Source organism: Engraulis encrasicolus, chromosome 11 (assembly GCF_034702125.1).
Source record: "Engraulis encrasicolus isolate BLACKSEA-1 chromosome 11, IST_EnEncr_1.0, whole genome shotgun sequence".
Taxonomy (NCBI): Eukaryota; Metazoa; Chordata; class Actinopteri; order Clupeiformes; family Engraulidae; genus Engraulis; species Engraulis encrasicolus.
This window is the reverse complement of record NC_085867.1, coordinates 7079622-7094621: the sequence shown is the minus strand read 5'-3', so window position 1 is coordinate 7094621 and position 15000 is coordinate 7079622. Positions and strand designations below refer to the sequence as shown.

The following is a 15000-nucleotide window of genomic DNA, read 5'->3' as shown; positions in this document are numbered from 1 at the left end:
CAATTATTCCACCACTGGTCTGTATATTCTTAGGCAGTCCCTTTAAGCCTCCCCTTTGTTCCAGCAGTCTACTTCACTTTCCACACTCTATTGTTTACAAAGGGATGATGTTATAAACGACCAAAACCAATGAAGCTAGATGCAATAGAACTTTGAATAGTACATTTAGCTGTGGTGTCTTTGACACTACATTACTTTGAGCAAACAAAGAAAGATTTTTTTTTGTCGGTCGTCTGCATACAGATGAATCCAGATGAAAGAGCCGTGAAGACAGTGTTTATGTGTGCTGTACGTAACATTATGCTTTTATAAGCTATTGCATTTTTAAATCAAGTTTATTCATGTATTGCTTTATCTTCAGTATGCATGAATGTCTTACAGAGACACATGATGTCTTTCTGCAGGGGACCTTGGCCAAGAAGGTAACAAATAAGACACTTCCAGCATAGGCTAGCCATCACACACATATGCAATAAAATGGCAAGGTTAATGTTGTGGAACATAATCTATGTCGTAAACTGCCCCAGTGAAAAAGTGTGTTAACGAAACACAATATACATTCATCTAACAACTGAAATTCCTGATGCTGACTTGGCTCTACAGTTTTTCTCAAACTCATTTATTTGCATTGTTGACAAACATGCACCTTTTAAAAAGATAAGAGTAAAAAGTAGAACAAACCCATGGTTCACCCCTGAACTCTCCTCTCTTTTTCAGTCAAGAAATAAGGCTTGGTCATTAGCAAGGAGGAGCAAGGATGCCTCCGACTGGGCAAGTTTCAGGAAAATCAGGAACAGATGTACATTATCTGTAAGAAAGGCTAAATCTGACTATTACTTTAACCTTGTCTCTAGTTCGTACTCAGATCCTGCAAAATTCTGGAAGGCTGTAAATTACAAAAACAATAAATCTGTTACACCTATGCCTTCTTCAATTAAGTTTGATGATTGTCTACTACAAGACAAATCAGACATTTGCAGTGCTCTTAACAAACATTTTTCTTTAGCCAGTCAAAGTTTTGACAATAGCAATAATCATTCCTTTATACCTAGGGCTGGACATGATATGCGTATCAGAGACAATGTCAGAGACGATGATCTGGAATTCAGGCTTCATCCTGTGTCTAAGCATACAGTGCTATCTGCTTTATTAGCAATTGATAGTCGCAAATCCACTGGAGAAGACCAGCTAGATCCCCTTTTTCTTCGCACTGCGGCATATATAATAGCAGAGCCATTATTGCACATTTTCAATTTTTCTATTTCCACTGGAGTTGTCCCTACACTATGGAAATTTGCACACATTACCCCGTTGCACAAGGGGGGTGATAAGACTGACCCTAACAACTATCGACCAATATCCAAGCTACCGTGTCTCTCAAAAATACTAGAGAAGTTGGTAAATGATCAGCTCAAAGAATTTCTAAATACCAATAATATTTTGAGCCCTCTCCAATCAGGCTTTAGGCCTAAACATAGTACAGTTACTGCTGCTACTAAAGTAATGGATGATATTATCACTTCTCTTGACAAGAAAAAACATTGTGCTGCCATCTTTGTGGACTTATCCAAAGCATTTGACACCGTGGACCATTCTCTGCTTCTACAAATTCTGCCTGGTATTGGTTTTAATGCAAGTGCCTGTAAATGGTTCCAGAGCTACCTTTCAAACAGACACCATACTGTAAAATTGGGTAATACTCAATCTGACCCCCTGCTAATAACCAAGGGAGTCCCACAAGGTTCAGTATTAGGTCCGGTACTCTTCACCATGTACATAAATAGCATACTTTCTCTCCTTTCCAACTGCTCTATTCATCTATATGCAGATGATACAATTTTGTATTGTGTTGCAGATTCTGTACAGCTAGCCTTGGAGAAATTGCAGCAGTCTTTTAATATCCTACAAAATGCCTTCATTAGTCTTAAGCTTCTACTTAATGTAAGCAAGACTAAATGTATGGTCTTTACTCGATCTAAGCATGGCATGAAAAATGATTTTAATATATCTACTTTAGATGGGTCTGTTATTGAGAGAGTATCACATTATAAGTACCTGGGAATCTGGCTAGATGACAAGTTCACATTCAAGAAACATACTGACTGTCTTGTCACTACGCTCAGACAAAAGCTATCTTTCCTGCACAGAAATAAATATCACTTTCCTGTTTTCTGCAGAAAAAAGTTAATTGAAGCTACTTTTCTGTCTTCCCTTGACTATGGTGATATTATTTACAGACATGCACCACTCTCTAATCTGAAGGCACTTGACACTGTCTATCATTCAGCTCTTCGTTTTATTACTGGGGATCCATATAGTACACATCATTGCCTGTTATATGATAAAGTTGGGTGGGCTCCACTTTCTCACAGAAGGGACATGCATTATTTTATTTTTATTTATAAGGCCCTCACTGGCAAACTCCCATTTTATATTTCATCTCTTTTAGTTTGGCACTCCAACCCATACCAAACCCGCAGCAGCAATTTTTTACTGGAGGTCCCTTATGCCCGCACTGAACTGGGTAAAACAGCTTTTAGTGTCTGTGGACCTTCAGTTTGGAATAACTTACAACAAAGGATGGGTCTTCAAGCCTTTGTGCCATTAGAACATTTTAAAGTTACACTGGGAAGTTTTTTATCACATACTTGCACTTGTTTTAACTCATAAGTTTTAATTCATAGTTTGTCTTAATTCTTACCTTTTATATGATTTATGGTGTATTGTGTATGTTCGTTGTTTATATATGATTTTATATGTGCAATTGTTTGTTTTACTCGACATCATTGTAAATGAGGGCTGGGCCCTCAATGATTCTTCGAGTTTAAATAAATGAAATGAATACTGATTCTGCTCTGTTGTTATGACCTGGATTTTGGTACCACTTGATATCTACATTTTATTGCCTTAAGCCATCTACCGTAACAAAAAAGTTTAATGTCAATTGCATGACAGTCAATTATTTAGAAATTCTTTCTAGAAAAGATTTTTTTCTGCAATGTTTAATCAAGAATGGGGTCTCCATTCGCCATGTGTTAATGCACATTTCATTTATTTTGATGACGAATACTGATTTGAAAACACTTGGAAGGCAGATAAATCTTTGTGGTCTAAAAATGGTTGCTGACGCATAACTCGTTAAGCCAAGTGATTATGAATGTGCATAACTGATGTGAATGAATCCGCTGTAAAGCAGACTAATACAGAAACCTATTGCTGTGGTCAGGACCAGCATGTTGGCATTTTGGGACCAATTCCTCACTGCACATGTACATCCTACACAGTACCATAGTTTATCTGCCAATACACAAAAGTTTAATGTCAGTTGTATAACAGTGAATTCTTCAATGTACATTTTGTTTATTTTGATGAGAAATCCTGACTTTGAAAACACTCGAAAGGCAGATTAATCTTCGTGGTCTCGAAATAGTTGCTGACGCATACCTCGTTAAGCCAAGTGATTATGAATGCGCATAACTGATGCAAATGAATTGGCTGTAAACTGCTGATAAAGATGGGCCTACCTATGCTGTGGTGAAGGTATGTTAGCATGTTGACCCCTCACCCCTACATCCTAGTATCGTAACTTATCTGCCATAACAAAAAAGTTTAAGGTCAATTGCATAACAGTGAGTCAGTTGTTCAGAATTGCACATAATCATGTTATTATGCAGTGTTTAAATAGAAACAAGGTTCCCATTAATGGCGCTAAGGCATAATTTATTTTGATGACGAATCCTGACTTTGTAAACACTTGAAAGGCGGTTTAATCATCGTGGTCTTAAATTTGCGGCTGATTGGTACCTCGTTAAGCCAAGCGATTAGGATGATTAGGAATGTGCATATCTGATGGGAATGAGTGGGCTGAAAGGCAGAGGAAGGATACAGATTGGAACTCTACCTCAGTGTTTCCCAACCTTTTTTGTGTCATGTACCCCCTAAGCCTTTTCGTTGTGCCATGAGTACCACTAACTCATGTTTTACATCACTTTTTCTATTGCAGTGTGACTATGCTCCATGCATTTGTTAAATATTTTTAATATTATTAATAATAATATTTTTAATATTTGTTAAATACATTTTTCCAAGTACCCCCTGCAGTGTGCTCGCGTACCCCTGGTGGTACACGTACCCCTGGTTGGGAAACACTGCTCTACCTCATCTCCCCTACTGCATACAGACTACCAGTCTACTCAGGGTACAGGGTAGCAGTAACTTAAAGGGACAGTTTGGTCAATTTCAATATGCAGTTGTATTGCTCACGCTACCCTTGACTTGTCAGTACCTGGTGATGCCACATTTTTCGGCTCAGCCCTTTCCGAGATATGAGCAATTCTAATGGGGGCAGCGTTTGTTTACATTTTTAAAAAATGAAACATAGGCCAACTCCAAATATTTTCCCAAAAGGTACTGCTGTATGCTAGTTGTCTGCTGATGTTTTATAACCTTTTGGATGTTTTTGGGAATAAATAAAAATGTTTTTTTTTAAATGTAAACAAAGAGCTGCCCCCATTAAAATGACCAGGATCTCGGAAACGGCTGAAGAAGAAGAAAAAAAAATCTCAGGCACTGACAAGTCCAGGGTAGTGTGAGCATTACAACTGCATGTTGAAATTGACCAAACTGTCCCTTTAATCTCTCTCGCCCTCTCTCTCCCAGTCTCTACCTGCATTCTATCCCCCTCTCTCCTCTCCTCCGCCACAGTGCTGCAGGTAGCAGTCTCTCCTCTTATCTCTCATAGTTTGACTCCCTGCCTCTTTCTCTCTCTACCACCATCTCTCTCCCAGTCTCTACCTGCATTTGTCTTCTCTATCCCTCTCCTCTCCTCTCCTCCGCTACAGGTTACAGGCTGCGTAATCAGGTGCTGTTGTTGAGGGAGCTGTGAAGGCTAAAGAAGGCTAAATAGGGATGTTGCTATTGACTATTGGGCTTAATACAATACAAAGAGGACTATTGAACGCTGATGCCCATTGTCAATCTAATGCAGAAACAACACAAGGCCAGCACAGAGGTGTGTGTGTGTGTGTGTGTGTGTGTGTGTGTGTGTGTGTGTGTGTGTGTGTGTGTGTGTGTGTGTGTGTGTGTGTGTGTGTGTGTGTGTGTGTGTGTCAGACAGAGAGTGATGGAGAGAGAGTGTGTCGTGTGTCTTCTGTTTCTGTGTGTGTGTGTGTGTGTGTGTGTGTGTGTGTGTGTGTGTCAGACAGAGAGTGATCGAGAGAGAGTGTGTCGTGTGTCTTCTGTTTCTGTGTGTGTGTGTGTGTGTGTGTGTGTGTGCGTGGTGCGTGCGTGTGTGCGCGCGCGTGTGTGTGTGTGTGTGTGTGTGTGTGTGTGTGTGTGTGTGTGTGTGTGTGTGTGTGTTTGTGTGTGTGTATGAGTCATGGCCTCATAATAGAGGCTACCAGGAAGGCTCCAACTGCTCCCTAAGGAGCCATCACAGTCTGTACGGCGAACAGGGCAATGACTTATACACACTGTACATACACAACACCACACAGGAATAGGCACAAAGAAATACAAACAATGACTTATACACACTATACATACACAACACAACACAGGAATAAGCATGAAGAAACACACATAAACAGAGACACAGGGGCAGAGCGAAAGGAGTAGTGTGGGGAGCAGTGAAGGGGGAGAAAAGAGTAGTGAGGAACAGAGAGGAGTAAAGAGCAGCAGTCAGGAGTAGAGAGAGGAGTAGTGAGGGGTAGATAAAGAGAGAGAGAGAGGCATCTCTAATGGTCAGGACATGGACTGCCCTTCTCTCAACTCACTGAAGTGCTCCACAGCAAGAACCCCTCTTCTCTTTCTGTCCTGTCATTTCTTCTCCTCTCCTCTCCTTTTGTCCTCTCCTCTCATCTCATATTTCCTCTCCTCTCCTCTCCTCTCTTCTTCTGTTCTGTTCATTTTTCTTCTCTTCTCTGCCAATCTCTCTCTCATCTCACAGGAGTCCACAGCAGGAATCTCTCTCTCTGTGTCCTGTCATCTCCTCCCTTCTCTCCTCTCCTCTCCTCTCCTCTCCTCTCCTCTCCTCTCCTCTCCTCTCCTCTCCTCTCCTCTCCTCTCCTCTCCTCTCCTCTCCTCTCCTCTCTTCTCTTCTCATCTCTCGGGTCTGCTCCACATCTCTCTTCCTCTCTCCTCTCCTCCCTTCTCTCCCCTCCTCTCCTCTCCTCTCCTCTCCTTTCCTCTCCTCTCCTCTCCTCTCCTCACCTCTCCTCTCCCCTCCTCTCCTCTCCTCTCCTCTCCTCTCCCCTCCTCTCCTCTCCTCTCCTCTCCTCTCCTCTCCTCTCTTTCCCTCTCTCCTCTCCTCTCTTCCCCTCTCTCCTCACCTCTCGGTTCTGCTCCACATCTCTCCTGCATCTCTTCACCATGGATGTCATCATGGTAGAGGACCAACACTCTCTCTCTCTCTCTCTCTCTCTCTCTCTCTCTCTCTCTCTCTCTCTCTCTCTCTCTCTCTCTCTCTCTCTCTCTCTCTCTCTCTCTAGTAGAGTAGAGTAGAGTAGAGTATCATGTATTGATCCCAGGGGGGAATTAAGTTGTCAAGTAGCATACATACAGTACCTAAATACAGAAGACATTCTAACATTCAAGACATTACACACATCCTTACCCATACATTAACCATATATTAATATAGCTCACTCTACATTTAGCCAAGGCAGCTCCCTCTCCCTCTCTCCTCTTCCTTTCTCCCACTAGTCCTGTGTAGGAGGCATTCAGCAAGTGGAGGCTTCCCCTCTTACATAAAATCATTCTCACAGCCCTGTCTCTTTGCTCATTGTGTAAGCAGTGGAAGACAACGATGAGAGAGTGAGACAGAGAGAGAAATGGAGGGGAGGAGAGATGATAAACAGAGATGGAGTTAGAGAGATGGAACGGAAGAGATGATAAAAAGAGAGACGGGGAGAGAGAGAGAGAGAGAGAGAGAGAGAGAGAGAGAGAGCGGATAGAGATGGAGAGAGAGTGTGAGAGAATAGAGAAAGACAGAGAGTAACTGATGGAGATAAGAGAGTGGGAGAGAGAGAGTAGGATGGATGGATGAATGGAGCTGGGGAGTGAATAGCTAACAGGTGCATTTCAGGTAGAGCAGGCCGGCAGCAGCTGTCTGTGTGGGTTTGTGGTGGAGGTCACTAAAGCGTTTATTTTCTATAACGAGCATTGTTGTTAATGAGCTGAGCTTTCATAAGACCAATACATGTGCCTGCACAATCAAGGCTTGTTTTGTTTACTGATATGATTGCGTTGTTCAGAAGTGTTCCATGATAAGTGATAACCAATTAAATATGGAATTAAGCACAAAAATCAGGTGATTTGGAGTGGAGTTCATTTAACTGAGAGTTTATTTTTAACCAATGAGCTTTTTTAATGAGTTTCCATAAGACAGATACAGTAATTTATATGTACATTTTAGTCTTGATTTGTCTCCTGAATTGGTTATTTTGCCACTAAAGAAACTAATCTACCATTGAGCACAGAATTTGTGTGGGTGGGTTTAAGGAAGGAAGAGGTCAAACAAGTTTTCAAATCAGCTTTCATGAACCTGATACACTACATCTTTACATGCACATCCAAGGCCTGTTCTGTTTACTGATATGATTATGGAGCTCATAAATGTTCCACAATAATCATTTTAATACGGAACTGAGCACTGCAGTCTTGTGGGTTTGGGGGGGAGGACAACTGTGTTTATTTTTAGCCAAATGTTTTCAATGAGCTTTCATAAGACAAATGCACTAATTGACGTGTACATTCTAGTCTTGATTTGTCTACTGGCTGTGTTGCCACTAAATACTCCATAAATGTTCCATTGAGCACAAAAGTTGTGTGGTTTTGAGGTGGAGGTCTGAAAAGTGTTTATTTTTAACCTTTCTAATGAGTTTTAATAAGCCAGATACATCTTAATGTGTACATTCAAAGCTTTATTTCTTTACTGTTATTGTTATAAATGCCCATGATATATAAGTACTCCTAAATATTCCATGATAGCCACCCAGTTAAATACAAAACTGAAACCAGAAGTCTGTTTGTGAGTGGGTTTGGAGCAGAGGTCTACTGAGTGTTTATACTTAAACAAACTTTTTAAATTCGTTTTCACAAGACATCTGCGGTGATTTATACACACAGTATTGTATTCAAGGCTTGTTTTGTGTACAATTATTCAGCTAAAATGGTCCATAATAGGCAATTAAATATTGTATTGGGCACAAAATGTACTTACAAAAGGATATTAGTTACATAATAGTATCCTTAAGATGGTTCAAGTGATTAGGCCTTTCTCCATCTTTCCTGCCTGTTCCTATTTGAGTTGGAGACAATTAGACAAATGATGACTACTATTAAAGTGGCTGGTACGCAGAGAAATAGAGGAGGAGGACACGATGGAGAAACGAATGGATAAAGGACGGGATAAACGAGTATAACTTGGGTTTGACGCCCAGGGGGTGAATTAGAGAAGGACGGAGAGAGGGATGTATGGGAGGGGAGAAGACGAGACATGGGCAATGAGAAGAGGAGAGGCGATGGCAAGAAAAAAATGTGAACCAAGAGCTCTCGTAGAGTGCAGCCCTCAGACAAGCCAGTTCAGATCGGCACTGAAACTTAGTCAGCGTGCACCAAACGACACAGTCTCATCCCAACTCGTCAATTTCTGACCACCATTGACCAGGCGGCAATTTTTGAGGTTGAGGGAATACCTGCCACGTCGCCTAAACCTAGACATTTCCCTAACACTAACCGTCAGTGAAGTTATGCTGCCACAAAGGGGGGCGCCTTTGAGGCATACATCCCTTTCTGTGTAAGGAAGAGAGGAAAAGAGAAAGGGAGAGAGAGAGAGGGAGGGTGACAGAGAGAGGGAGGAGAAGGAAGCGTGGGAAATGGACAGTGTGATGGAGTGACCATCACTAGGGTTGTGGGTGTGTTCTGACTAACATGCCAACGAACCTGGCTCTTTGGAGTAGCGGTCAGAGCCCCAGTTTACTACCCCAGAAGGTCTGGGTTCGAGTCCCGGCTGGGCAACTCTACTCCCCTTCGCTACAAATGGTGTCAGAAGTGGGATGGCTACCGTGAGGCCATCGGAAGCGTACCCATTGTGTGTGAGCCGTAATTCCATGTGAGGGATCCCCAGGATTGGTGACCCCGGTGTGAGGGACCCCAGTGATGGGTGAAGCATTGATGACGGGGCACACTGGATGGGAGAAGCATGATGGGCAATTGCGTGAGGGACACCATGAGTGTGTGAAGCTTACGGGTGCGCTTCCCGAAGGGGAAGGCAGTGTCATGGAGTGACCATCACTAGGGTTGTGGGTGTGTTCTGACTAACATGCCAACGAGCCTGGCTCTTTGGTGTAGCGGTCAGAGCCCCAGTTTACTACCCCAGAAGGTCTGGGTTCGAGTCCCGGCTGGGCAACTCTACTCCCCTTCGCTACAAATGGTGTCAGAAGTGGGATGGCTACCGTGAGGCCATCGGAAGCGTACCCATTGTGTGTGAGCCGTAATTCCATGTGAGGGATCCCCAGGATTGGTGACCCCGGTGTGAGGGACCCCAGTGATGGGTGAAGCATTGATGACGGGGCACACTGGATGGGAGAAGCATGATGGGCAATTGCGTGAGGGACACCATGAGTGTGTGAAGCTTACGGGTGCGCTTCCCGAAGGGGAAGGCAGTGTCATGGAGTGACCATCACTAGGGTTGTGGGTGTGTTCTGACTAACATGCCAACGAGCCTGGCTCTTTGGTGTAGTGGTCAGAGCCCCAGTTTATTACCCCAGAAGGTCTGGGTTCGAGTCCCGGCTGGGCAACTCTACTCCCCTTCGCTACAGACAGAATAAAGGAGTGAAAGAGAGAGGGATGGAGGAAGACAGACAGACAGAGAGCTTTAGGGACTTGGATAGACAGATGAAGAGAAGACAGAAAGAGAAAAAAAGAAAGGGTGCAGCGAGAGGGACATGCTACTGTGCAGAGCAGCCGGTGGGGAGCTGGAGAGATGGAGGATGGAGAGAACAGGAAGGAGGAGAGAGGGATAGAGAGACACTGAGGGAGGGATAGAGAGACAGAGAGACACTGGGAGGGAGAGAGGGATAGAGAGAGACTGGGAGGGAGGGAGAGAGGGAGGGAGAGAGGGAGGGAGAGAGAGAGGGATAGACACTGTGAGAGAGGGAGGGAGGGAGAGAGGGATAGAGACACACTATGAGGGAGGTAGGGATGGAGGGAGAGAGGGCCGCCTCTAGACACACTGTAAGCAGAGTGCTCATAGTGCTTAGAACACCAACGACTTTGCCCCCAAAATTGGGGCCTCTTAAATTGAGATTGACTGAAAAAACATAATGAAAAAAAATGTACATTGCAAAACGTGTATATATTGGGCTATTTCACAGAATTCAAATGAGAACATTTTCCAGCACCAATCAACTATAATAAATTCTAAATCTAAATTTTAGCATCCAAAACCTTAGCAGCGGCCCTGGGAGGGAGAGAGGGATAGAAAGACACTGTGAGGAAGGGAGGGATGAAGGGATGGAGAGACACAGAGAGGAATGAAGAGGGAGAGAGGGAGGCAAAGAAAGGGGGTGTTTTAGCATGCGGAGGAGTGTGTGTGTGTCTGCGCGCCACCCATTGCTTTTCCCGACATGCTCCAGTGAACACCATCCAACTACCCCGACCGCTACCCTAACACACACACACACACACACACACACACACACACACACACACACACACACACACACACACACACACACACACACACACACACACACACAGATAGGAAAACTCACAGAGATAGAAACACACACCGCTACCCCTAACACACACACACACACACACACACACACACACACACACACACACACACACACACACACACACACACACACACACACACACACACACACACACACACACACACACACACACACAATACAATACACAATATAACACACAATACAGATAGAAACCACACACACACAGATAGAAACCACAAGCACACACACATACACAAGAGAGACTGCTCGCTGCTGGCGGGGGGGTCTGCTCTGATTCAAGACTCTGTAGTTTCTCCTAGAGCTGGGCCTCCCTACCAAGAACACACACACACACACACAGACACACACAAAAATGTTGTCTGCGTGTGTGTGCGTGCACATTTGCGCGCACATGTGGGCGTTTGCGTGTGTGTGTGTGTGTTAGTTTGACAGACTGACAGCACGTTGGCCCGAGTCCCCTGCGCGGCGCTGGCGTCTCTAAATAGCTGTGCTGGTGAGAATGCAGCCTTTTGCTTTTCGCACCCCTGCTTGTGTCTCAGAGCTCATTCACATGCAGCCTGCACTGAGCAGCAACCCCACGCTCTTAATTTAGACACACACACACACACACACACACACACACACACACACACACACACACACACACACACACACACACACACATACACACATACACACATACACACAAACACACATACACACACACACACAGTATACACACACACACACACACACACACACACACAGTATACACACACACTCACACACATACACACTCATTTGCATGCATGTACTCAGACACACACACACACACACATACACACACACACACACACACACACACACACACACACACACACACACACACGTACACACACTCACACACACGCGCGCGTACACACACACACACACGTACACACACACGTACACACACACGTGCACACACGCGCGTACACACGCACACATTTACGTGCATGTACTCACACACATGCATTATACAAACACACTTCACAGCAACTCCCCTCTATGCACAGGAGCATATAATGTACCAAGACACATCATGCTCATAAACATGCACAAACACACAACCTGCAAGACACATAGTGTATACTTCAGTGTTTAGCTTGTGACTATCTCCAAAATGTGAAGGCCCACGTGGTGGGCTCCTTGTTGAGGGTGGTGGTCTTCATGATCCGAAGAGTAGTCACAAGCTAAACACTAAATGTCCTTTCTGAAGAGCACCTGAACAACTATGTGACCCAATGCAGCACTCTCCTTTTTCATCTTTGTCACATACTGTATATACTTTTTTTATCCTTTTCCACTTTCCCTCTGATAAGACTCAGCGATAAATCATGTTTTAATTCGCAAGTACACTATTCCACTATATTTTCCTCCGCCCATACCACATACGCATAATGGCGCCTGTCATGACTTTAACTCTTTTAAAGTTAATATCAGTGCTGTGTGTAAAGTGAAAACATTCCGGAACGTTCTCCTCTCATGCTGCGCGGCCCGTGGGACAGAAATGGACACTGAGGAAATTAATCTAAAAACCTGCAGCAGCTTGTGTTTTGTGTTTTTCTTTCCTTCAGCTTTGCAAGTATAATTGCTCAAACCCCTTTTCGGACTGCTGAGGATTTAGGAAGGATTTAAAAATTTGTTGTAAAGTCACTTGTGAATTAAGAGTTTATTGTCTTGTCTTGTCTTGTCTTGTCTTGTCTTGTCTTGTCTTGTCTTGTCTTGTCTTGTCTTGTCTTGTCTTGTCTTGTCTTGTCGTATGGTGTCTTGTCTTGTCTTGTCTTATCTCCTTTTAATCTCTGAGGAGGTGAAACACAATCACTGCCAGTTACTCCGCTGTTTCATCTTTTACTATGATTTAATAAATGCAGCTTGCAAAAACCTTCGCCACCTAATCTGGTTCTCAAAGCCAGAGGATGATCCCTGTATGCACTACATTTCATTACATTGCATTTCATTACATTACATTACATGACATTACATTGCATTACATTGCATTTTTAACCAAAGCGACTTTCAATGGAGGACATAATCATAGCCAACATCACTACATGTGCTCCTGAGATTATGCAGCTTTTGAAATTGTTGTTGAGTTGGGTATCCAAATAGCTCTCATCCACAGGATTTAACAAATTAACACACCCTCCTTCATATGTAGGCTACTCTATATGACTTCCAACCTACTTACATAAAGAGTGTCAGAAAACTTTGAAAACAGGAGAAAAGAAAATCTAGTTTTTGTTTTTTGGTTGCTGGAGCACCATTATTAAAACCCCACAAAACCCCCACTGCCCCAGTTTTGCCGTAGCCGAAGCATTAATTATGTTAATTATATGGGCTGCGAATCTGGGACCGTTCCTTGTTTTTGAGGAAAAGTATCTCCTCCACTCCCCAATTTCCTTTACACTGCTCACCCCACCAGGGCTGGACTGGCACCAGAAAACAGGCCAGGCATATTACACAATAGACCAGCCCCTCACTCAGCCACATATTAATTGACAATATTAGAGGTGCTCCGATTGCTCGGCTGCCGATCATGACCGGCCGATAATGGCCAAAAATAGCCTGATCGGTGATCGGAAAAACATGCCGATCAAAAAACCGATCGAGAGATATTAAATTCCTCACGCAACCATTTGCCTTTACACCTGCGCTGCATGTAGGCGCTGGCTCTGCACAGCTGCAACTGCACCAAAAGAAGCCATCTTTGCTTGTCTATAACTTTTCGCCATCCCCCCCTTCATTTCCACCATTCATAACCATATCTGCATCAACAATGATCTGATTTTCCGATCCATGCGCCGTTTACCTGAGTGACAATGTAATTTGCGATTGAGTACTCGCCAGTGAGCCATGTTACGTTATAACCTGTGTAGTTGCCTTGGTCAGCACGCGACAACTTCACGTTGTCAGCACAAACATGTCAATTATTGTTTTCAAAGTTGTAATTGGCAGTCAGTTGATTAGTTTGATAGTCGCTGAAACACCAAACGGCGACAGATGTGGTTAAAACTTCAGAGAGAGATTCAGAACGGTAGTGGAGCACTGCAACTGTGGACGGTGACAGAGAGGGGAGGGGCTCTCCTCACGAGGCTGCTCATTTAAAGCGACAGGTTGTTTTTTTCTCGTATGTGGAAGACTATTTGATGTAATGTTTCAGTTTCAATTCAATCTTAAATAGTTTAGTTATTCTATGCAATAACTTATACATTGATTAATACTGTAGACTGTATTACCAACACTAGTCTGAAAGATAATAATAATAATAATAATAATAATAATAATAATAATAATAATAATAATAATAATAGCCTAATAATAGACATGTGCAAATTAAGATTGATTGGTTTATGGGCAGAAATGGTATTCAATAAGGATAATTAATAGGCTATTAAAAAAATAGGAAATAATTTTTGTGATCGGCAATGATCGGTAATCGGTAGATAAAGATTTTTGGTGATCGGTATCGGTGATCGGACCCAAAAAATGGTGATCGGAGCACCTCTAGACAATATTATAACTGGTTCAGTCCACTATTTGTCAAGAGCAAAGAAATCCCGCACACTGTCCATTCCACCAACAAACTTTAATACAACGTTTCGGTCATCCGAACTTCTTCAGGTAAAGTTACGGTAACTTTACCTGAAGAAGGTCGGATGACCGAAACGTTGTATTAAAGTTTGTTGGTGGAATGGACAGTGTGCGGGATTTCTTTGCTCTTGACTGACAACCACGCTGGGATAACATCCTACGCACCTGCCCAACTATAGAGGTGTGCAAAAGCGTCTTTATTGAACTCAGTCCACTATCTAAATTAAAGATAGGGCCCGTCTCTAAGGAGGAAAAAAACAAGTCCGACTGGCGGAAAAAGATGCGTCCATCTATGCACTGCCGCCTTGTGGACACAGGAGGGAATTACAATTGAAAGAAAGCGTTTCAGACAGACAGATAGACAGACAGACAGTCAGACCGACCAACCGACAGACAGACAGACCGACGGACGCATCTAAAAACCAGCAAACCAACAAGCGAAAAAACAACAGTATCAGCCCCAGGGGACTGTTAGCACTGTGGGAAAATGCCACATATGCCGGATTACCAGTCCTGCCTTGCACACCACCCTATAAGTGGATGACACTGTATCAATCACATGAGCGGAGGGGGGCCTGTCTGCTTGTGAGTGTTGTCACTGGTCATGCCATGGCACAGATGCAGA

At 43.4% G+C, this 15000-nt stretch overlaps 1 protein-coding gene across 1 annotated transcript in view; it reads left to right on the top strand.

Annotated features, from left to right (window-relative positions):
* LOC134458660 (seizure 6-like protein) overlaps positions 1–15000 on the top strand; it is a 141134-nt gene that overhangs the window by 77543 nt on the left and 48591 nt on the right. The window lies entirely within an intron of this gene.